This window comes from Sminthopsis crassicaudata, chromosome 2, assembly GCF_048593235.1.
Source record: "Sminthopsis crassicaudata isolate SCR6 chromosome 2, ASM4859323v1, whole genome shotgun sequence".
Classification (NCBI taxonomy): Eukaryota; Metazoa; Chordata; class Mammalia; order Dasyuromorphia; family Dasyuridae; genus Sminthopsis; species Sminthopsis crassicaudata.
The window spans coordinates 169,302,898-169,325,502 of record NC_133618.1 but is presented as its reverse complement, the minus strand read 5'-3'; positions in this window follow the sequence as shown (position 1 = coordinate 169,325,502).

Genomic DNA, 22,605 nt, shown 5'->3' with positions numbered 1-22,605 from the left:
ATTTTAGATGAGGAAACTGAATCTGGAAAAGGTAAAGTGACTTGCCCAGCATCACACAGCTAATAAGTGTTTGAGAAAGGATTCAAAATCAGTTCCACCTAATTCTCAGTATCACCTGGCTGGCCCTCCAATGAAGCCCACTGTAATATGTGGTGCTCCTATCTGTAGGATAGGTCTAGGTAGCTCCAGTAGCCTTGGGGCTATTCCTGTGCTATGTAACCATTCTATGGAAATCCAGGGGAGGGGGGCAATGGCCTTGGTTTCCTGTATATCATAAAGGAGAGGTTCTATGCCTGCCCTGGGTTTTCTATGGACTCCTGTTGTGATTGATACAATACTGAGGCTTATTTCTGGAGCATATTCTCCTAGGTTTTTTGTTTTAGGAGAAGATAGTTAGGAATCAAGGGGAGGGAATTCCACAAAGATATAGAAAATTATAGACCCCAAGGCTGCCTCAGACTGGGAAACATTAAAATAAGGATGGTAAGGAGAAGCATCTTGAAAGCAACTGGGATAAGTGGGTGGCATTAGTGCTTTTCTCAATATCATCACCCAGTCAACATAAATTTAATAACCTCCGTGCACCAGACACTGTACTAAAAATTGGGCAAAAAGAAAGGCAAAGCCATGGTTCCTAATCTTGAGGAGCTCACATAATAATGGGAGAAACAATAAGAAAATATTGAAATATGTGCTAGATACATCAAGTGTACCTAATCTGCTCTAACTAGTTTTGGACAAACTACTCAACCTCTCTCTGCCTCAGTCCTCTCAGCTGTAAAATGGGAAATACTTTGTTGTTCTGTCATATCTGACTTTTTGTGGCCCCATTGTGAGTTTTCTTGGCAAAGATACTGGAGTGGTTTGCCATTTCTTTCTCCAACTCATTTTACAGTTGAGGAAATTGAGGCAAATAGGATTAAGTGACTTGCCCAGGGCCATACAACTAGTAAGTGCATGAAATCAGATTTGAACTCAGGAAAATGAGTCTTCCTGACTTCAAGCTCAACACTCTATTCTCTGTCCATCTAGCTGTCCCAGGGGAGATAATAGTGACACCTTTCACAGGATTACTGTAAAGATCAATTATGATAACATGCAAAGTACTTTTCAAACCTTAAAGTACTATAAAAAGGCTAAATATTATTTTTATATCTAGGAACACTTTTAGTGTTTTTAGTTTTAGTTTTTAGTTTAGTTTTTAGCCTAGGACCAGAGAACCAGAAAATCATGGGATTTCTGAGTCTTCAGGGAACTTCTGGTTAAATCCATTCTGAAGTTTCTCCTAAAATTTTTATTTTCTGTTAAGGATGCTATCATTCTTCCACTTACCCACATTTGCCACCTTGTTCTCAATTTCTCTCATCCCCAGGCATCATTCTATTGCCAAGTCATTTCATTTCTACATCAACTTCTCTCACATCTGACTCCTTTACTCTATTCATATGACCACCACCCTAATTCAAGCCCTTATCTCTCTTGCCTAGAATTCTACTCCAGTAGCCTTCTAACCATTCCTCTTACCTCAAGTCTCTCCCTCTCCAAAGCATTTACTCTAAAGCCATCATTGTGATTTTCCTAAAGACCAAATCTAGTATGCTACTCCCCTACACAATAAACTCTGATAGTTTCCCATTGCTTCTAGGATTAAACATGTACTCTTCTGTTTGGCTTTTAAAGCCCTTCCCAATTTGGCCCCAACTTACCTTTCTGATTTTATTATATGTAACTCTCCTTCCTTTGTTATATAATCCAACCAACCTGGCCTTCCTATTGCTACTCATATATCCCAACTTTGTATCATCTGTCTCCCATATTTAGAAAATGCTCATTCTTTACCCATACCTCTTAAAATCCATTGTTTATTCTAAAAGCTCAAGTACCTTCTAGGTGAAAGATTACTTAATCCACTCAGGTGCTAGTATCTTCCCCTTCAAATAATCTTGAATATGTATTTGTATACATAGGCATATATATATATATATATGCCTATTGTCTCTTCCTGATATAAACTCCCTGAGGTCTTTGAAAACTATTGTCTTCTGATTCAGGCCAGTTCCAATGATCTTATGATGATGATGAGAGCCATCTATACCCAGAGAGAAGACTGTGGAAACTGAATGTGGATCACAACATAGCATTTTCACTTCTTTTGTATAGTTTGCTTGAATTTTATTTTCTTTCTCATTTTTTTTTAACTTTTTGATCTGATTCTTCTTGTGCAACAAGATAATTGTATAAATACATATGCCTATATTGGATTTACATATATTTTTACTCTGTTTAACATATATTGTGTTACTTGCCATCTAAGAGAGGGAGTGAGGAGAAGAAGAGGAAATTGGAATACAAGGTTTTGCAAGGGCCAATGATGAAAAATTATCCTTGCATATATTTTGAAAATATAAATCTTCAGTAAAAAAAATAACAAATTCTATAATTAAAAAAAAAAAACTATTGTCTTCATATTCCTAGTACCTAGTATAAGTTCTTACACATAGTAAATACTTATTGGATGCTTACTGCTTGATTGATGGATGTTTAAGTGGTTATGGAACTTTTGATTGAAATCTCCTAAACAGAGAATCCACTATGACCTGAGATACTGTATTTATTATTTGGAGATATTTTCATTTTTTTTTTTTTGCAACTTCTCATTAAAAGTCTAGTTTTTTCCTTAAAGGCAAACAAACAAACAAAAAACACATACACACAAGTATTCCCTCTTCTCCATGGTAGTCCTTCAAATACTTAAAGACTTGCAATTTTTTAAACCTGTCTTTTCTTCTCCAGACTAAATAGTCCCCTTTCTCTGAAATGAGTCCTTTTTATTTATTTATTAATTTTAAATATTTTATTTTCTCCAGTTAAATGTAAAACAATTTTTTCATTTGTTTTTAAAACTTTGAGTTCTGGATTCTCTCTCTTCCTCCCTAACCCTAAAAGAATTTTTATACCAAAAAACTTTTGTATTATGAAGACAATTTTTTACTCCAAGTAGAAATTGTTATATTTATCAAATTTTATCTTTTTAGATTCACTCCAGTGTTATATGGAGCCAAGATCTTTTTAGATTCTGATCCTTCTAGGGTCTTAGTCGTCTCTCTAAATTTGGGATCATCAACAGATTTAATAAGCATGTCATCAATCTTTGCATTTTAGTCATTAACAATAATGTTAATAACATAGGGTAGAGAAAAGATTACTGGCACATTCTACTGGAGTCTATTTCCAATAGGATTTTAAATGGTATTGACTCAACTTTCTCATTTTCAAAATGAAAAGGATGGATTGAATAATCTCTCTCTCTCTCTCTCTCTCTCTCTCTCTCTCTCTCTCTCTCTCTCTCTCTCTCTCATGTGTTTGTGTGTGTGTGTGTGTGTGTGTGTGTGTATGGATAAAACAAAGGTAGTCAAAACCACCCAAACTGTCCATGAAATATTTGCAATCCAGTAGTATATTAATGAGGTGGGAAGAAGGGGAATGGTACATTCATAAAACAATTAGAGACAGATATACAAATTAAGTGGGGTATAGATAGCATATGGAATTCCAGTCAATATCATTGCCCTATCTCCCTTCCTTAGTAATTTGAATATCCTTTTTTAGGAGCCTACTGGAATATAAAAATACTAATCTCATTTTGTTTCTAGTCTCCCAGACCCATCAAATTAGATACACAAACTATTGGATTATCTTTGGAACTATATCCATTGACAAGAACTCCTATGTATCTTCTTAGTGGGATTGGCTGGAATTAATGTGAAGGGTTTCAGGGGGCCACTAGTAACCTCACCTGATTTTCCAAATATAAAATCTCATCAAAAAATGATTTGGGCATTAAACAGCAATTTGATAACTCTAAATATGTATACAGTATGCGTTATTTAGAAATACTAAAATATTCACTCTATTTTTTTTGAAAGTGCATTTTACATGCTGACTGTATGATTCTGGGCAAGTCACTTAAACCACTAATGCCCTGGACAACTCTCTAAGAATATTATGTAGTTGAAAAGATACCAATCTGAACTGATGGAGGGAGTTTCCTTATCTGAAAGTTCCATATATCAATGAATCATAGGTTCAGTCCCTATCCCTAATAGGTTCCACTCCCTTCAACTTCCTTCCTCTGAAAAGGCCATCTCTGGCCCCAGTGACGATAACACCACTGACATAAGGGGTTAGAGGGTGGAAAAGGTCTGGAAGGGCACAAAAGGAAATACCTCCACCTTAACACAAGAGGCACATGACTTGCCAGCAGAGACAAGCAATCAGGGGAAGAAACAGTCCAAAGAATAAGAGAGCATACGTACAAGAAAAAGGAAATTCTACCAGATCCCAACTCTGGCCCTGGCTCAGCTTACCCCCTTAATTCTTGACGTCAGCATTGTCAAATTTAAGGCATACTGGTATTTTGGAAATGCATAAGTCAGTTATGAGGCAGATGGGGATAGGGAAGGAAATGGAGCTGTGTTTGAGTTTAAAGGGGTTTATTGGCCTTCCTGTGTTGCTATTTTCTCAACACAGTCAGGAGAAAGGGTACAGGGAGATTTTATGTGCATAGACATACACATATATACATATATATAAAACAAAATAATAACTTTTAAAAACTTAGACTCTAGGCTAGGAGTCTTTTATAGAAGCAAAAACTATCTATTCTTCATGTTTCAAATAGGTCTGTACAGGTTTTTCACAATCATCTAGCTTAGGCTCTGAGCTTTTTCAGTAAGTAATATGATTCAGATTCTAATAAGCTTTACTATAACTGAGTTGTTTTTCAAGTGCCATTATTATTGTTATTATTCAGTTACTAAGTATTGATTTTTGTCTCATCTCCTAGGAAAGAAAGCAGGATGGAAGGAAGGAAGAAAGAAAGGAAAGAATTTTTTCCAAAAATTTATTCCTTATTCTGCACATTACTTTTTATCATTTCTCTGTCATGAAGTGGGGGAAGGAGGGGTTTTTATCAGTCTTCTGGAGTCATAGTTTTATTTCGTTGATCAGAGTTCTTTGTTTATATAATATTGATGTTATAGCATAATTTTTTCTTCTAGTTCTGCTTGTTTCACTCTGTCCCAATTCATGCAAGTTTTTCCATCTCTCTGAAATTGTCTTTTTCCTCATAAGATTTTATAATATTCATATATCATAATTTGTTAACTCATTTTTCAACTCATGGTCACTCCCCTTAGTTTCCATGTTTTTTAAACCACAGAAAATTCTTTGAAATCTTTCTTATCATGAGCACCTTGTTGATTCATTTCCCCCAAATATCACAGGAGGTTAGGTCCCACGATTTTCCTCTCACTATCTTACCTCTCCACCCTACATTATAGTATGTCTTATATTTTTAACCTCTTTTCTCCACTTACAAATTATCATTCATGTCTTGTAGAATCTTTCATCTTTTTACCTTCCTCCTAATAAACAATGTATCTATTTTTTACCTAATATCATCTTAACAAATATTTAGTCAAAACATTAAATTAAAAAAAAATTTCCTTTTCTGTTTCTTTTGTTGATCTCTTATTCAATTGCTTTAAGTGCTGGCATCTCCTCAGCACCTGTTTTTGGTTGTCTATAGGTCATCCATTCATGAGGCTTCTATTTTCATCTGGCAGATGCGTTCAGAATCTTTTTCTCCAGATGAAACACTTTCCCAGAATGTTCTTGTTTTTTCCAAATACCTTCTGGATTTCTCCATTTCCATGTATCTTTATCAACTCAAACTATATTATCAAATAGTAAACATGTTTCAAGTTCTTACTATGTGCAAGGCACTGTGCTGATCACTAGTGATAACAAAGACCAAAACATGGTCATATGTCCTCCTTAATGCACAAAACTGAACACATCTTCCCTGCAAAGTCTTTTTTTTTCTTTCTTTCTTCTGTTGCTGATCCTCACAATTATCCAATCTTGAAATCCTGTGGTCAGAAGTGCTGTTTCCCTTTCTATTAGCTTCCAAATTGCCAAAACTTGTTAATTATTTTCTTTTTTCTTCAAGCTTATCATGTCATTCCTTCATCATCTCTGCTAAGTTCCTCACATCATAATTCACTTTTTTAAAAAATGAGCCTATTCTCTAAGACCTCCCTTGTCTCCCCACTCTATTTTACATCTCTCTGATATTACCCTTAATCTCTTCCTTTCTTACATCTCTAAAGATGAAGTGGACCATATGCTAGCCAAGACCATCCCTTCTCATTTTCCTCAGCAAATTATATTCATATCTCTCTCTCCCCCCCCACCCTGTCTTTGTCTCTGTCTCTCTGTGTCTGTCTATCTTTCTGTGTCTGTGTCTGTGTCTCTGTGTCTGTCTGTCTCTGTCTGTTTGTCTGTTTATGTCTGTTTCTCTCTGTCTCTTTGTCTTTCTCTGTCTCTGTCTGTCTCTCTCACTCTCTCTCTCTCTCTCTCTCTCTCACACACACACACACACACACACACACACACACACACACACTTTAAATTTCTTCCTGTTTCTTGACTTCTTAATACCTCATGGGATATATAAGGTGTTCAGTGAGGACAAACACCTTGGATGTGAGGATCCAATGAACCCTTTTCAGGGCTGCTCCTTCATCTTCACTCAACTCTCACCTGTAATTCCAAGTAGTTGTAAACCCAGTGGCCATACCATGGTAAATTGACTTGGCACATGGGTTAAACCAGGCTGGGTAATAGGCAGTCTTCAAACCAGTTGGTAAATTAGGGGAATACCTACCCCAAGCATGTGAAACCTGCCCGCAGCAGAATGGGCAGCTGAGAATAGTTTGTTGCAATGGCCTAAAGGTGGTTGAAGCAGATATCAGAGATCTCTTGTATAACAGAATTTTTCAAAATTTAATCATTTTAATTAACAAATCTAACAGATTCCTTTCAGTCCTTATCCTTTTTATTTTATTAAGTACCTGCTATATTTTAAAGTTTTAATTAAAATTTTGTTGGAATTAAGAGAATATTTTTGTCTCTTTCCCTCTCCCCAACTGATAAAGAAAAAGTAACAAATAGATATAATAAAGGGGGAAAAGCCTGCATTGATCATGTACAAAAATAAATGTCTCATTTTGCATCTTGAATCCATTACCTCTCTCTCAGGAGATTGGTAGCATGCCTCATCAGTAATCCTATGGAATCACGCTTAGGTAGTCCTTTGATCAGAGTTCTTCCTTCTTGCCCTGTGGGCAGCATTTGACACCACCATATTTCCTGGTGGATACTTTCTCTTTTCAGGGCTTTCTTGGTTCTCCTATTTATCTTATTTTTCCCTCTCAGAAAATTTTGTTGAATTTTCAATCATAAAATTTAAAAAACAAACTTGTTCTTTCTTCTACAAGAACTTATCTTTTTCTTGACTCCTCTATAACTGCCAAAAATACTATCAAATTTCCAATCACTAAGGCTCACAAACCTCAGTGTTATCCTTGATTTATAAAACCTCAATTGCCAAGCTCTGTTATTTCTTTACTCACAACATCTTCAACATCTTTTGCATTCATCCCTTTTCCTCCACTCAGCTTTTACTCTAGTTCAATTCATCATCTTTTATCTGGACTATTACAATAATCTACTAACTGTTTTTTCTGTCTCAAGTCTTTATTCCCATACAGTCTTCACTTAGCTGCCAGAGTGGCTTTTCTGAAGCATAAAATCTTATCATGTCAGCATAATCCCCAATAAATTCCAATGGCTCCCTGTTACCTTCAGGATTAAATATAAAGTTGTTTAATTTTAATGTTCTTTACAACCTGGATCCTTCCTAACCTCTCCAATATTCATATATTCTACTTCTCCTCCCCACAAAAATTCCTCTATTCAATTATACTGTCGTACTTTCTGTTCCACACACACTGCATCTCATCTCTGTCTCTGACTTGGCACTAGCTATTACCTATACCTGGGTTTTACCCCTCCCAATCTCTGATTCTTAGATCCTGACTTCCTTTATGACAGTTCAAGAGCCATCCCTTCTAGGAGCCTTTTCTTCTTCTCCTCAGCTACTAATGTCATTCCTTTTAAAGTTATCTTCTCTCTTCTTTCATTTATCATGTACATTCTGATATATACATCTCTGATATGCCTATAGATATAGATATATGTATGTATGTATACATATATATACATATATATGTATATATAGTTATTCAGTTGTTTGAGTCATATCTGACTCTTTATGACCCTATTTGAGGTTTTTTTTTTGACAAAAATACTGATTGATTTGCCATTTCCTTCTCTAGTTCATTTTACAGATAAGGAAATTAAGATATATAAGGTAAAGTGACTTGCCCAGATTCACACAACTAATAAATATCTGAAGCTGAATTTGAACTCAATTCCATCCACTATACCACCTAGCTGCCCCATATAGTGTATTATGCATATGTCTGTGCATAGGTATACACACACATGCACACAGAGAGACATATATACATATGTGCACATATATGTATGTATATGCATGTTTACATATTTGCATATACATGTATATTATAATTTACATAGCTTTTCAAATATTTCATTTTATCCTCATAACAACCCTAGGAGTATTGGTATTCCCTTTTTACAAGTAAGGAAACTGAAGTAGGCAAGCAATTAAGTAACTTGCACAGCTAGTAAATGTCTAGGGTTGGATTTGAACTCAACATCCTCCTGACTTCAGACCTAGTGTTCTGTTCCTTGTGACATAGAGCTTTAGAATAGTATGGGGTATATAGGTTCCGAAAAGTTAAATTTCCATAGCTAATAAGTTTAAGAGATCCTGGCTTTAAGCCAAGAACTTTCTATTACACAATGCTTCAGTATTTTCATTTGTAAACAAGGGAATAAGGATACTTCTACTTTCTACCTAGAGGCAAATAGATGGTATAGTAGATAGAGTATTAAGTCAACAGTCAGGAACATCCGAATTCAAATCCCACCTTAGACATTGGCTGTGTGACTCTGGGCAAGTGATTTAACCTTTACCTGCCTCAGCTTCCTTTTCTGTAAAATACAGAAAATAATAGAACCCTCCTCCCCGGTTGTTGTGAGGATCAAATGACATGATATTGTAAAATGTTATACAATGTTAATTCATCATTAAATCATCAGATATTTTGAGGATCAAATGAGGGAACATTAAACTGAAAACATTTTGTAAAATGCTTTGAATCCATTATTTTTCTTATTACAAAATGACTAGTTCCATCAACAGGCTTTTAAGAGGAAAGTGAAATAAAATTCATATAACTCCAGGAATTACTCAAAAAGCATACAAACACCATGATTAATCTGTTCCAAAGATTGTTGTTGTTGTTGTTGTTGTTGTTGTTGTTGTTGTTGTTGTTGTTGTTGTTGTTGTTGTTGTTGAATTTAATCTTTACCCTCCCAGAGCCCTAGGTTATTTCAGTATAGGGATCAATTGGTGAAAGGGATTTTTGTTGTTGTTGCTAATGTTGCTTTGATCACAGACAGCATCATTCTGGCCTAAACAAAATCAATCTCTAAATTGACTTAAGGGGGAAAAAAGCTTTTATGATGTTGTAGAGATTAAACTCATGCATGGTTACTATTCCTAAGAACAGGAAAGGAAATACATAGAACTCTTATTATAAAATTATATGCTGCAGAGTAGAATTCACTGTAGGGCAGATCTGTTTCTGAGTATTTAAACATTTGGAGTTCAATTCCTAAGACCCCCAGGGAGATTGTCTTAAACTGGTTGAGGTAAGAGATTTTTTTTTTAACCTTGGTATTCCATACCCTTACATCAGTGTCTATCACTTAGTAGGCACTTAATATGTGCCTGTTGAATTGAATGAATCATGATGAATCTAGGATTACTTAGTCAATTAGTCATTTGGGCTCTTTATTACTTTCTTTGGGGTTTTCTTGGTAAAGATACTGGAATTTTTCACCATTTCTGCCTCCAGTTCATTTTGCAGATGAGGAAACAAGTAAACAGGGTTAAATGACTTATCCAGGGTCACACAACAACTAAGTGGTGGATTTGAACTCAGGTTTTTCTGATGTTATGCACAACACTTTATCCACTGTGTCACCTCCCTGTCCCCAAGATATTCTTAATGTTGAAAGCTAATATAAAAATTGTTACAACTTTACAGACAGCAGGAACACTCTAATCTATAAATGTTTGTGATGTAAAAACAAAACACATCAATAAAACTGAAAATATTTTTTAAAATTCAATTAGAAGAGAAACTTTATAGTATTCTGTCTGGATTTATTACTCAGTTTGCTTGGGATTTGTTTATAAATTATTTCTTACTTCTATGGCAAAGCTTTAAAATCTTTTATGTCACATTATTTTAGCATCCATTTTGTTCTATTGTCATTTTATATTCTGTTCCTCAATTATGGTTTTAAAGATATAAATAAATGCACAAGGCTTGGCCAGTTATGCTTAGGTACCAAAGATGGTCTTGTGGAGAGCCTGTATGTTATTCCACACTAATCAAGAGAGTTAAATCAGATCATTTTTTTATCTATTTGATAAAAATAAATAAAGCAAAAAGGGTTTGAGAATATCAATTGGGCAGCTACATAGATCAAGACTTCTTAAACTTTTTCTACATATGATTCTTTTTGCCTTAGAAATTTTTATGTGACCCTGGATATATAAGTTTATAAAATAATTATGAAAATTAAGCATTTATTGATAATAAATCATAATTTTTCTTTTCTTTCTTTTTTTCTTTTTTTCCCCCTGAGGCAATTGGGGTTAAGTAACTTGCCCAGGGTCACACAGCTAGGAAGTGTTAAATGTCTGAGACTAGATTTGAACTCGGGTCCTCCTAACTTCAGGGCTGGTGCTCTATGTACTGCACCACCTAGCTGCCCCAAAAATCATAATTTTTCAATTCCTACATTCAGTTATGAGACCCTATATAGGGTTATGATTCACAGTTTAAGAAGCTGGGTTGTAGAGGACATATTTAAAAGAGGAGAAATTAGAAGAAAGGAAGGCTGATGAAGATTTAGGTGAGAACTAAGATGGTTTTGATGAAGATCAAGGCTGTGAAAACAGAGAGAAAGAAATGGATGCAATAAATAATGTGGGGGAAACATTAAATCCTGGCTCAGGCATCTATTTTCTGCATCTTCAAGGGAAAGTCGTCAATGTTCTTTGAGGCAAGATTTTTCATCAGTAAAATAGAAATAATAAACCTGATTACCTACCTCACAAGATTTTTGTGATGAAAATACTATATAAATTTCAAAGCACTCCAGAAATGTTAGGCAGTTTGGTATTATTATCATACATTTGATTCTCACTTTTTGACAGAGAATTGAATGTCATTTGCAAGGACAAGGTTCTCTTTTACTCTTATTCTTTTTCTGGTTAATGTTCAATGAACACTGAGCAGATAGATAAAATGGTCATTTTTTTGAAATTGAAAAATATTATTTATATCTGAACTCATCTTCTGACCCCAGACAAGATGGCAAGCATGATATGTATCCCATCCTGTTTCCACATAATTTTCATTTCTTCCACTAGATTTGTATGTTTTCAAAACTGTTCATTGCAGGTAGTTGTAAGATTTTTCAATATTCAGAAGGACAACATCTATCAGAAATGTTGTATGTTTGTTTCTTTTTTTTCTTTTTAGGGATAGGGTGAAATGGGTTAGAATGAGTTCTGTCCAAAATGATGACCTGGTCCCAGTATGATTTACTTGTTTAATTCTCAAAGGATATTTGAGGGTTTATACTTAGAGATTGAAGACTTTTTTATGTTAATTTATAAAGAAGAGCTATCTTCTTTGAATAATTTCAGCTATCTAATAATCTCTTTCTAAGCATCTGCTGGATGCTAAATTTTGAAATTCTATAATTTCTGCTATTTCTTTGTATGTTCAGTTTTCAATTATATCTTCGTGACTCCATGTTGGATATCTTGGCAAAGATACTAAAGTGCTTTGCCATTTCTTTTTCCACTGTATTTTATAGTTAAAAGAAAACTGAGGCAAACAGGGTTTAAATGACTTACACAGGATCTACAATTATTAAGTATCTGAAGGTACATTTGCACTTAGAAGACAAGTCTTTCTGACTTCAGGCCCAGTGCTCTACCCACTGTACCATCTGCCCTCACTTATTTCCTTATATAATGTGTCTCTCTCAATATGTCCAGACCAATTAAGAATAATACTATCATTTCAGATGCCAATTACTTGATCTTGGATGGCTCTCATAAATTCCCCTGCTTCTACAAACAAATCCACATGATTCAACCATTTGATTGCAGCTTTGTCAACAAATTGTTGATTAAGTTCATGTACTTGCTGTCAGTGGAGAACCTTTTGATTCTGTTCTTGGATCTTGGCCATTTCCTAAGTTTGTCCTAGAGATAAAACACTTTCAATATCATTTGACAAATCCAGTAGCATAAACCTATGGTTAGCCTGTATAACCTTCATTAAACTTCTCCTATCTCCCCCTCTGCTCTTCCCCTTCACCCTGCCTACCATTTCTTTCTACTCATAGTCACAAATGCACTCAGGGCCTCATTATGTCACGGCTGGATTCCTGTAATAACCTATCCAGTCTCCTGACCTCATACCTCTGCCTACTCCAATCCATGCTCTACTTAGTCACAGAGGTAATTTTTCTAAAACATAGATCTGACCATGTCACCTCCATCCTAAATGAACTACTATGGCTCCCTATTACCTCCAGGAACAAATATAACCTCCTCTGACATTTAAAGCTCTTTATAACCTAATTTCTTCCAACTTTTTCTAATCTTCTTATTCTCTTCCATTCATTCTATGATCCAGACATTGTCTTACATGCAGTTCTTCTTATACAACATGCTTTATCCTTTGTCTCTGTGCTTTTGCATTGGCCCTCATGCCAAAAATGCCATAACTCCTCCTCTCTGCCTTTTTGCTTCCCTAACTTCTCTTAAGGCTCAGCTCACATCCTCTGACAGTCCTTTCTGGGAGCCCCAGCTTTTAGGTTCTTTTTCCTCTCAGATTTCCCCCCACATTGGCTGTTTCTATGTGGCTGTTTCTACTTGTCTCCCCTATCTTTCCATCTCTCTCTGTCTCTTTCCCTCCTATTTCCCCCCCTTCTGTGTCTTTCTCTCTGTCTCTGTCTCTGTCTCTCTCCCCCCCCCCCTCCATCACTTTCTATCTTTCTCTCTCTCTCTCTAACACATGAGCGGGTACATACACACAAACATAGGCATGCAGCAGATACATTGCAATAATTTAATTATGTATATGCTTGCCTTCTCCTCCCTTATTATAATGTAAATGTTAAGTTGGCAGAGGCTATTTTTATGTTTTTTTGCATTCTCAGCTTTTAGTACAGTGCTTATCATATAGTCAGTGTTTCATAAATGCTTATTGGTTGATTATATTATTGCATTGTGAATGCAAGTTTTCTTCATTTCAAAAAAAATTTCTTTAAATTTTTAACCTGAGAATGTCTGTCAACCTTTCCTCTTTTGATGAGGAATTGTTAATTTTTCTATAGATTCTTTGGGATTTTAATTTGGACTCAATTCATTGCTGTGCATTTTTTAATTTATTAGGACTGATATTTTTATTACAACTGCTGCTGTTAATGTCACTTCATTCTTTTAATCTTTTTTTTATGAAGTTAATCTATAAACATTTTGGGGTTATATCACTGTTATGATATGATTCTTATAGACAACTTCAGGACAGAAGCATTTATTAAATGCTTACTCTGTGCCAGGAACTGTTCTATGTACTAGAGATACAAAATGTAAGCAAAAGAAAGATGTCTCCTCCTTATCAAAGGGTTTCTATTCTAATGAGAGAAGATACCCAAAAAGGAGTTGAAAGCAGAAAAGAATCCATCTTGAAGCATGGTGTTAAAATCCCAAAATTTAGAAGGTAAACCAAATAGGAAATAAAGGTTCATTGACCTGGTCATCTCTACAAAATGAAAGTCCAGAAAGGAACTCATCAATGAGAGAGGGGGGCCAGCATGGATGAGGGATGGATGTAAGAAGGAACAGGAGTTAACTGATACTCTGGGATGTTGTGGAGAAAGATTATTGGAACCACAGGAAGGATTGATTTTATTACAACTCTAAGACAAATTTGGAAAATAGGGAAGTGAAGTATGTAAATATATGAAGAGGAGGTCGAATAGGTGGGGAGTGCATCTATCTCTCTAACCAAATAGATAGCTGAGACTCCATCTTTTTATTTTTTTTTTGACATGCATTGCAAAGTTTGTACTTAATAAATACAAAAGACATTTTAACATTGCTTGAGTAAAGTTCTATAAAATGATCTGAGATAGATTTTTTAATGGCATCTTATAGCTTGATGTCATCCACATACATAAAAATGATTAATATGGCATTTTAGTTTAATTCCTTCTTTAACTTAAAAGCCATATTTAGAAGAGGTGACAATGGTTTAAAGGATTGGCAAGAAAATGATGGATTTTATTTTTTTTATCTTGAAGGATATCACATTTTGTATAAATTATTTTTATATTGTTGTGCTAATTATATGTTTTAATGGGGAAAGGGAAGGAAATAAACATCTTATCAGTGCCTATTGAAAGTCAGACACTGTACTAATTGCTTGACAAGTATAATACCATTTGAACCTCACAACAATTCTGTGAGGTAGGTGATTTATTCTTAATTTTCAATTAAAGAAAAGGAGAAAGTAATAGCAATTATCAAATATAAGAATAACATTCCCATAATTTTTCTATTGTTATATGGTAGCAGTAGATGAGTATGTCATGAGTGCAGAACTGAGTCAAAGTCTTCAGAATAATCCCTAAAGACAATATAAACTGTTACTCCATCTTCTTTAGGGAAATGGAACATTTTATATATGATATGCTCTGGTATATGTTTACCATTTCATAATGATTTAGAACCACAAGAAAATCCTGAGAATGAAGGAGGAAAATCATGGAAAAATTAGCCTTCTATTTATCCTTCCACCTCTAGTCAACTCCAAGGAAATATAACCTTGGATGGGATCTGATGGACTAACATCTTTGTCTTTCTTTTGATCATGAAATCCTTCAATTTCCCATCATTCCATCTCTATTCTCTCCATAATAATGTTATGTATAGTCAATATGCATGCTTGCTTTTAATGTAATAAGGCAGCATCGAAGGAAGTTATAAGACAAAAGAAATTGGAATAATATTGAATAAGTAATGATTTCAAAGTCATCCACATTTGAATAAATATGTAAAGGTTGAAGAGACCTTAAAGACCATGTAGTCCAACCCCTTTATTTTACAGATGAATAAACAAGATCTATGAAAATTAAATGATTTGATGAAGGTTATATAAAGAAGCAAGTATCTGCTCTTGTTAGATTTGAACTTTCAAGTTCTTTGACTTCATAGTTAGTGCTCTTTCCATTCCAATCCAATAGTAAAAAAAAAAAAAAAATAGAAACTTGACTATATCATCATCTTTTCCTTCTTCTTCTCTTTTTTTAATCAAACTTTCTCCATATTTACTCTGCTGGAGCTTGGATGGCACTGTTCCTTTTCAAGCACAGTTTCATGCCAATGTCCTTTGAAGTATAGAAGCCCATTTCTCATCTTGCAAAATTCATGCCAGCAAAGAGACCCCACTGGCTTCAGAGGCTGCTCTGAGTATATATGAACCCTATAGGGCATGAAGAAAAATAGAAAATTTGATCATGGGGAAAACCACATTAGTCCCTGATGCCTAAAATCTGGTAATATACAGGGAAAGAACTATACTGTTGATCTGAAATCTGAAAGGGGAAAAAAATCCCACACACAAAGATTAATTTTCAGGCATATACACTAATAGTGCAATATTAAATTGGACCTTCTTTCTATCTAAAATTTGATTATTCTTCCTCTCTAGTCTACTTACCCTGTGAAAACATGACATTCAATTCCAGCACATTGGTTTGCATTTTCCAGTAGCTTTCTATAAGTGAGTAACCTGATCCAGGAGTTCGTGCAATCCTAATATGGAATAGTTCAGAAGAGTAAGGATTGATTCCCAGCAGTGAGTAATCAAACATTGACATAGGAGTTTTAAGCTTCAACAAGTGGAGCAGTGGGCCCCAGGGAGAGAATTTTTTTTTTCTTTGGTGTAATGAGACTCAAAGATTCTAGCCCTTATGATTATTAGTGGAAATTGCCTACTCCATAGATCCTCAAATATTTCTTTGGGATTAGCTTGTGTATATATGACTATCTAACTCAGCTCATCAATATACTAATAAATCAAATTCAGCATGGAAATTAGGTTGCTATTCATTTTCTTTGCACTCATCAGAGAGCTTTAGTTTTCACAATATGCCAAGGGAACAAGTTTTGAATTGGGAATTAGAAGTCACAATTGTTTGTCTTACATCTTCTGAATGGAGTCACATATGATGGGCACCTCTTAATTGGTTCAGAAAATTTCCCTTTGAATGATGAATGTTGGATAATGGTTTAGACCTCTTGTCAAAATCTTCTCAACTTTCTCAGGACACAAAATCTTAAAGCTGACTTTTCTTTCCTGGCTTTGCTGGGATCAAGCTGAAATTTCAGAGACCTCTTTCTGAGACTTCACTATCTGCATTTGTTCTTTGGTATTGGGAGTAATGATAGTAGTAGCTGTTTCCAAATGTGATAGATAGCTAGATAACAAAGGTCAGAGATAGACAGATAGATAGATACATACATACATACATACATAGATACATAGAAACTTAGAGCCAGAGAGAGACAAAGACACAGATATGAAAGCTAAAATAGATATGGACAAGGATATAGTTGATGTGGATAGATATGAATAAATATCATCTGTTTTATATATGAATAAAAAATATCATGTCTCCACTACTTACAGTCTTAAGACTGATTATATATTCATGTCCTCACACACATACAACTAGGTTTTCTTGGCTAAGTAAGACAGGGCATAATGGAAAATGAAAGGCAGCCTATAGGTATTCCTACTTATCTATATACATACATACATACATAATTATATATATATGTGTGTATATTGTGTTACTATATCAAGAATATTATTATTAATGATTAATAAGACAAATATTGGCATAATATGTAATCTATACACACGTGACTATATACACATAGTGTGAGTATATATATAGACATATATTGTGTATATATACACATATGTATTCTGTGTATATTATATGTATGTATAAGAATATATAATCATTCATGTATATACCTTTAGTCTTAGAGGTAACTTATTCCCAGGAAGCTGGGGGCACCGTAGTATACAGAGCACCAAGCCAAAAAATAAGGAAGATGGGGCAGCTAGGTGATGCAGTGGACTTTAGACACTTAACACTTCCTAGCTGTGTGACCCTGGGCAAGTCACTTAATCTCAATCACCTCAGCAAAAAAAAAGACCTGAGTTTTAATTGTGCTTCAGAAACTTACTAGAAGTATGACCCTGGGTAAATCACTTAAATTCCCTCTATCTCAGTTTCCCCATCTGTGAAATATGGATAATAACTATGCCTTCCTCACAACATTGTTTTGAGGATCACATGAGATAATGATTGTAAAGTGCTTAGTACAGTGTCTGATGCATAGTAGATGCTATATAAATGCTTATTTCCTTCCCATCTCCCCCTGCATTTGAAGAGGGATTTCCTTACTGGGAGTTTGCCATACCAATGAAATCACAAGTTTGGTTAAAAAACCCAAAAGCATGAACACATACTTATGTGTGTGTGTGTGTGTGTGTGTGTGTGTGTGTGTGTGTGTGTGTAAACACACATATATATGACAAGATTGATTGTAACTTAAAGTGAAAGGGATTTAAAGAAAAGAAGGATAATAATAAATATGAACACAAATAATACAAATCATATGTGTAGGTGAATATGGGTCATTGAAGCACTAAGACTTTTGGGATACATTTATATGTATTTATACATATAATATCAATATGAAACATTTATATATATGTATATATGATTTCTATACACATGGAGTAATTAGGTTAAAAACTCTTAAGAGAATAGGTGTAAAGGGCTGAAACACTGAGTTGGTGAAGTGGAATCAGACAACTGAGCACTTAAGGCTAATTACCTATTGGACAATACCCTATTAGCATATGCTTGGAAAATGGCCCTTCCCACTATTCTGTGCTGGCTTGATCTTTTGGTGTATACAGTTAATTGTAGGAGGGACTAGGGGGTGGAGTAAGACAAGCCAGGGACACTTTGGTGATAGAGGAGGAGAAGGGAGGTCGTGGAGAGTCTGCATCCATCCCCTTCACTTCTACCCCTAAAGACCAAGAATAAAAACCAAGGACTTCTGCTTATCCTGACTCTAGCTGATTCCAAGGCATCCAGGATGCTAACTTGGTCTTCACAAATAGGAATTTACTATTTGTTAAACAAATAGATGAATGAATGAAAACTAGAATGCTAGATAATGTGATTAGGTGCTCTATTTAACTAGTACAATGTATCACAATCAAATGATAACTTAGCAAATTGCTATTTTAGGATCTTTAATCATTTTGTAAATCATTCTATCCTTGATGAAATGTTTCCTTTCTGAATCAATTTTCTGGGCAGATACCTTTGAATATAAGGTACATGTTAATAGACTCTTAGTATTGAAAGAGTGTGTAAGGACCTTGTTGTTCAATCAATTAGTATGGCCTCATTTAAAGTTTTCTTGACAGATATTGGACTGGTTTGCCATTTCCTTCTCTCACTTATTTTACAGAGGAGGAAACTGAGGCAAACAGGGGTCACATAGGTAATTTGAGGCCATATTGGAACTCAGGTCCTGACTCCAGGCCTGGCACTCTATCCACTATACCACTTAGCTTCTCAGTGGTAGAGACATTATCAATCATCTAATCCACCTTATACTCAAAAGAGAATCAATCACCTCTGCAAAACACTGAACAAGAGGTCATTTAGCTCTCACTTGAAAACATTCACTAAAGTGAACTACCTACTTTTTGAGGTAGCCCATTCTACTTTTGAGGGGAGAGATTCTAAATATTAGCAAGTTTTTTGTTTTGTTTTTTTCTGCTACCAAGTCTAAATTTGCCTCTTTATAGATCCCATTCATTGTATCTTTTTCTTTCCTATAGAACCAAGCAGAACAGTATAATCATTTTTCTATATGACAGATTTTCAAATACTTGAAAGACAGCTATCATGTAGCCCCTAAGTCTTCTCTTCTTAGGCTAAATATTGTCTGTTCCTTCAACCAGTCTCCAAATGGCATGAACTCAATGCCCTTTGCCCCTCTGGTTGCTCCCCTCTGGATGCTCTCCAGATGATCAACATAACACAATTGAAGACTGTTGGATTTCCTTCTCTGACACTTCAAATATCTTTGAATTTGTCATGCTGTTCCCATGTAAAATGGGAAGAAGGGCGTCTGACTAGGAAAAAGGAAGAGGGAAGAGAAAAGTTGGTAATTATAAGAGGGCATTGAATGCCCAGTGCATGCTGGGTCGAATACTCTGCTCCTTAGTCACTTAGAAATTGTTATAGTTCAGTCAATACAGCATTCATTTATGCCCAGAGACAGTCAGGGCAAGGTTCAGACAGTCTGCTGGCAGGAAGAAAGCTCAAGGCAAGGGGAGGCCTATTTGGATTGTCATCTGAAGTTATGAGCCTGAGAAATGCTTGCTATGAGTCAGCCTGTCTGATGCTGAGTTGTCCTTATTTGTAACAGTAAGGAAGATAATATTTTAAAAGCTTTTAGGCATAAAGTGAGTCTTAACCACCAAAGAGAAAAATAATGATCTCCAACCACATGACCTTAGGGCCAAATGATGATTCAATGTGAAATTAGTCTCCCATTAGGGCACCCCACATTTAGGTTCTCAGGTTAGTTAGATAAAATTATCTTTTTTTTCCCCCTGGAGGAGGTTAACTCTCAGATTTGGGAAAGAATCAAATGAATTAAATCTGCATAAGGTGTTGCTATCTCAAATTGAAGTTGTCTCTAATAGTCAGATCATTGTGCCTGCTCCTAATCCTGGAAAGGTGAAATAAAATAAAGAAAAAAAAAAAAAAAAAGATCCCAGCCTTGAGGAATTTAGGACTCCATTGAGGTAGATTAAACCCACATATTTAAATTTTGGTTCTGTTTTCCATTTGGTTTGGATCTCTGTATGCCTGAGTACTAGTGGCATGAATTCACTTATTAGAGTTCCCCCTCCTCAAATTATTTTGATACATATTCATCTGCATTCATGGTATGCTTCCCCTCTGCCCTCACCCCCATCCAAAATAGAATGTAAGCAACTTTAGGTCAGGGATTATTTTTCATTTAATTGCCCTTGTATTTCCAGCATCATATTCAGTGCCTGTTCAGTTGTACTGAATTAAATTGGATTGATAGACTTGGATTTAAGTAAATTGTTTAGAACCATCTTTCTTGTTTAGATCAGGATCATAGATAACTTCATAGATAGCTTTCATATCATAATATGAAAAATATGAATCTGAAATCAGGAAAAATCAAATGATTTCATGTCCTAGAGTAGGAACCCTTAATCTGGAATCTGTAAATTTGTTTTTTAAAAAAAGTATTTTGATAAGTGATCTCATGATAATTGGTTTCCTTAGTATTTCTTCCTATACATTTTATTTTATGCATTTAAAAGAATTATTCTGGAAATAAATTCAAAGACTTTACTAAACCTTTTAAAGAAGTCTAGTACCAAACAAACAAGCAAACAAACGAACAAAAAACAAGTTAAGAACCAGTATTCTAGTAGAAAGAGCCTATAGTTGAAAATAAGGAAATTTGATTTTTAGGAAGGAGGCAAAGGTAAAGGAACAAGCATTTATATAGCACCTACTATGTTGCAGATACTAGGCTAAGTGCTTTAAAAGCTTTTTTCCCATTTGATCCTTTCAACAACCCCTAGAGATAGGTATTGCTATTATCTCCATTTTTTAAAGTTTAGGAAACTGAGGCAGACAGAAGTTAAGTGACTTCTTTGGGTTCACACAGCTATTTAATACCTGATGCTGGATTTGAATTCATTTTCCTGACTCCAGATCCAGCACTCTAATTACTGTACTATCTAACTATCTTAGTAAATCAGGTATTATTCCTAGCTTGGTCACTGAGCTTTAACCTGGGATAAAATAGTGTTAAGAATACTTACTCAATTACCCTTTTGGTTATCTCAAAAGAGATGATATTTCATTCTTTTAGCAAATGTTCAAATGTGGGATAGTTATCACTCAATTTATATGTATATTTATATTTATATATATAGGATCTACTATGTCCTAGGCACTGTGCCAAGCACTGATAATACAAGTACAAAGAATAAAACAATCCACCTTTCAATGTACATTCTGAAAATGTAGACAACAGGTACCTATCTATATATAGCATTCATGTGTGCATGTACATAATGTTCAGAATATGTATGCATATGTTTTGCATTTTATATATATATATTTCTCTATATACAAATAAATAAACATATGTGTGCACATCTCTTAATCACTATAAGTGACTTTAGTTCAGGGGCAAATTTTGATATCCCCTTGGGGGAAGTATTTACTAGTTTGAATTAGTATATCTGAATTTTTCTAAACTTTCAAAGTAATTCTAGAAAACTCTACAGACTCAAACTATTTTAATTCCTGACTGAGGCTGAAAATCTTGCAAGAACTGCCCCACTGAAAGCAACAGCTTGTCTTTTTTGTAGATCTAACCAAATGGCCTGTTTTGTAAATTGCTTGGTAAATTCCAGCTTGCCTTCACATGGTAACAAAATTTCAAGTTTGTTCTTGTTTTATGGGATCCATTTTCCTTCTGTGTGCACTGAAAACTCGGGCTCAGAAACAGTCCTGGGAAGAGATTAAATCGATTTTATAATGAAGTGATAGCCAGGCAATAGAAATCCAAGGTTTGTTAGAATTGAATCTAATACTTTTCCTGAACTCTTTTGCAGGAATGGCAATTTTGGGAGAGAAGGGGAGGGAAAAGAGAGAGAGAGAACACCCTTTCCTTTCATTCAAATGTACAGTAAATTCCTTTCCCTAATTGTTATGAAATTTTCCTTGCTTTCAACCACCAGCTGAAGATGGGTAGTAGCTAGCTTTAGGGAATAATTTAGGGTGGAGGCTTATAATGAATTTTAGAACACCCCATATCAAGGATCTAGTCCAGATGTACTCTTTTTTTCTTTTTTTTTCTTTTTTTTGTCTTTTTAAAGTACAGTCCAGATGTCATTCGTACTGTGCTCATTCTCTGCAGGCCAAGACGAGCTTGTTCTCTGTCCACTGGCTCATTTTCAGCTCCCAGTGTTTGCCTCAATATTTTGGGCAATAGATCATTTGCTTGTAATGTGCCGCACCTATGAACCTCCTCCCTACCAGTGATGGGACAGGCCTGCAACAGAATAGGAAGGTTAGTTAGTAAGTAAGCTAGTTAGTAATCTGTGCTTTTGTTGCTACTTAACCTTGTTGATCTAAATAAACCAAGCAACAGCCTTAACTCTGCTTTCCCATACATTACTCATCCCAGAGAGGCTTGGAACATAAAGGTCTTCCTTTCCTTTGTACTATCCCAGTCAATCCCATTTGCAGAAATACAGAACTTTGGAGATTGAAGGG